The following is a 3,244-nucleotide window of genomic DNA, read 5'->3' as shown; positions in this document are numbered from 1 at the left end:
GTTGGCCCCCAATGTAGTCGACATTCTCAATGGAGGCAACAGAGGAGCTAGCATTCAGACATTGCGCTGCACCATGCCCACCACCGCAAGTGCTGCAATTCATCACTGATTCTGACCTCCAACTACTGCCCTTAAGAAGATAAAGCTTTCAACTCAACACATCAACCTTTGCGGCGAAGGAATCATTGCTACTCACTTCATAAATTCTAGCAGTCTTTTGTGAAGATCCCCTTGAGGCCCAATGTGATTCATTACTTGCCATAGGCTCAAGTAATTGCTCAGCCTCATCGGGGTACTTGTTGCTAAGGGAACCATCCGCCGCGGCATGAATGAGTTGGCGAGTAGCATAGTTCATCCCATTGTAGATGATTTGTACTCGCATCCATGAAGCAAAACAATGATGGGGGCGCCTTCTAAGGAGATCCTTGAATCTCTCACAGGCTTCAAACAATGTTTCGGACTCCCCTTGTTTAAAAGCTTAAATTTCTTGTCTTAATTTGGCCGCTTTGCATGGCGGAAAATACCTCCCAAAGAACTTCTCAACCATATCCTTCCATGTTTTTATAGACCCTGGAGATAATGATGTAAGCCAATGATATGCCCCATCACTAAAAATGAATGGAAATAGCCTCAAACAGATAGCATCGTCTGGCACTCCATTAATCTTGAAAGTAGAGCAAATTTGTAGGAACCGGGAGAGGTGGTCATGTGCATCTTCATTTGCAAGTCCATTGAATTGAACCTAGTTCTGGACCATGCCGATTGTACTTGCTTTAATTTCAAAATTGTTGGATGCCATGGATGGTGCTTGAACACTAAACTCATCACTCGTGAATTGAGGTCTTTCATATTCAGATAGAGTTCGTCGCTCTTCCGCCATGATTGAAGACTCTCTATCCTCAATTTCAATGTTCTAAGCACCCAACCCTTCACCAACTTCTCTCAATCTCCAATGCAAAGTTCTTTCAATTTTACTATCTGGTGTAATCAAGGTCGATGAATTTGAACGTGTCATGCACAGTACCTTGCAAAACTAAGAAAAATGGTAGAAAGTTAAGATCAAAGGAAAAGAAAAATAATCATAAAAAGTGAGTAAAGAGTGAAATAGCTAGATTAATAATCTAAAAAATTTCCTAGAATTCCTTTCAGTATCCCCGGCAATGGCGCCAAAAACTTGATTGCTTCCTAGAAAGTGTATGGGATCGCCAAGTAATAGCTCGTGTGAAGACATGAGGATCTCCTATTATCTAGCCTAAGATCTCAAGTGAAGGGATTTTGATAAGTGCTTGTCTGATATGAATACGAAGCATTCTTTCCTTATGTTGAGCATTACTTTTCTCGGGTTTTTACACTAATATGTGTGATTTTATATTACTTTTATGCAGGTAGGGTTGTGAGGCCGAATATGAAGGAAAGAAGCCAATATGGATCATAATGCACCGATTTTGGAGGAAAACTTGCTAAGGTTCAAACGCGAAGACATAGGTCGGGTGTGAGATGCTAAAGTGTGTGCTAATCTCCTCGTATTTGAGTTAGCACAACTATTTGGACGGGCACAAGGACAGTCACACTCAAGCATTCCGACTTATGCACATAGAACAAGATTTCCACCAACTTGTCCGTCATTAAAGAAGCAAAGCGATCCACGACATGAACGTGTGCCAGTTTGGGTCACCTCGATGAAAGTATGGACTTGGGAAGTATTTTAGGCCAGGTACTGTAGTGAAGGTACTGTAGCAGCACTGTTCACAGCCGGTCGAGAAAACAGGAATTCAAAGAATCCACACGGGCGTGTGGAAATTATACATGCCCATGTGGAAATTCCACATAGGCTTGTATAAAATCCACAGGCCCGTGTGGTCGCCCGATTCCAGCCCAATTTAAAGCCGATTTAGCCCCGATTTCAGTATTCTTTTCTCCATCTTTGTCCCAACTTAAGAGAGGGTTTCGGCTAGGGTTTTGAGAGGTATTAGCTAAGGTTTTGGAGAGGTTCTATGGCTCCAACATCGTCATTCCTTAGGAAGAAGGTTGGTACGGGAGCTTCCGTCGAGGCGTATCCTATACCGGATGAGGGAATCCTTGGACGACGAGTAGAGGACTTTCCACAAGACCATCGACAAGACTATCGAGGGGGTTTCTCTATGGATTCCTTGCTTTTACATTCTATTTATTTGATTGTACTTAGCTCCATGTAAAGCTAAACCCCTAGTGGGTACTTGGGTATCTGTAAACCCTAGGATGTATTTGTTTCATTGAATCTCTTTATTATGCTTTCAATTAATTGATGTTTGTTGTGAGTTCCAACCTTGAATGCTTGATTGTATGAACATTTCCCCTGGAGTGACACTGGGGTTGAGAGTTCTTGTTGGTAACCTTGTGAGTGAGTGACACACCACGAACGTTAGACAAAGCTAGGTTGGAGGGGGTTGAGAGGGTGAGTCGAGAGGTACAGGAGCGCCCCCTTTCCCCTCTGACATGATAGATTCTACCTCCGTTCCTCGAGTTCTTTGCGGCCATAATAGAGTGAATGGTCTAAGGGATGACCCTCCTCTGGGGCTTAGTTGCGCGTGCAACGGAGTGAAGCATTGAGGTGATCTTAGTATCTAGGGTTTAATTGTAGTTAGGAACCTTCCACCTGGACCAAAGGGTTAGGCCTATAATAAGAAAGAGATTTATCACTTGGAATCCATAGAGCTCATTGCAACTCTATTCAAGTGCGAGGTTGAGAGGTTATCTAATCTCTGCTCCGGGACATGTATAGAGTTAGGCATAGTTGACCTTAGGTTTGGGACTATGTATTTAAGTATTTCCACGACTCACCAGTGCATCGATTAGGAAGCATAATAGAGGGTTCTTGCACTTGAAACGATTGTCCTAGGCGGAGCATTATCCGAGTACCCGATCTTTATCGATTGCCTTACCTCCTCCTTTACTTGTGCTTTCTTACTCATTGTTTGTACTTTTAAGAATTGAATCATTGTTACAGTTATCACTACTGATCTTTCACATAGCTAAGAAATGGATTATGTGTTTTTATTCCCTACTCCTGGTGGATTCGATACCCGCTCATCCGGGATTATTACTTCGACAAACCCGTGCACTTGCGGGATATACGCAAGAGGACCTTGTCAGATTTACTCTACTAGATGCAATTAAAACTAAATACAAGATTACCAACAAATTATTGAGAACAAGCAATGAGCAAGCAAGAAAATCAATGTAATACAAAGGCGTATGGATGTGG

General features: G+C 42.5%; 1 non-coding gene across 1 annotated transcript; it reads left to right on the top strand.

The window, feature by feature from the left end:
* The first annotated feature begins 392 nt into the window (after positions 1 to 392).
* On the top strand, positions 393 to 499 carry LOC120266984. Its single transcript, XR_005538347.1, has one exon. It is a non-coding gene; the product is annotated as a small nucleolar RNA R71 (small nucleolar RNA).
* The last annotated feature ends 2,745 nt before the right edge of the window (positions 500 to 3,244 follow it).

This window comes from Dioscorea cayenensis, chromosome 1 (genome assembly GCF_009730915.1).
Source record: "Dioscorea cayenensis subsp. rotundata cultivar TDr96_F1 chromosome 1, TDr96_F1_v2_PseudoChromosome.rev07_lg8_w22 25.fasta, whole genome shotgun sequence".
Taxonomy (NCBI): domain Eukaryota; kingdom Viridiplantae; phylum Streptophyta; class Magnoliopsida; order Dioscoreales; family Dioscoreaceae; genus Dioscorea; species Dioscorea cayenensis.
The sequence above is the reverse complement of the archived record's forward strand: the minus strand, read 5'-3'. Positions and strand labels throughout refer to the sequence as shown.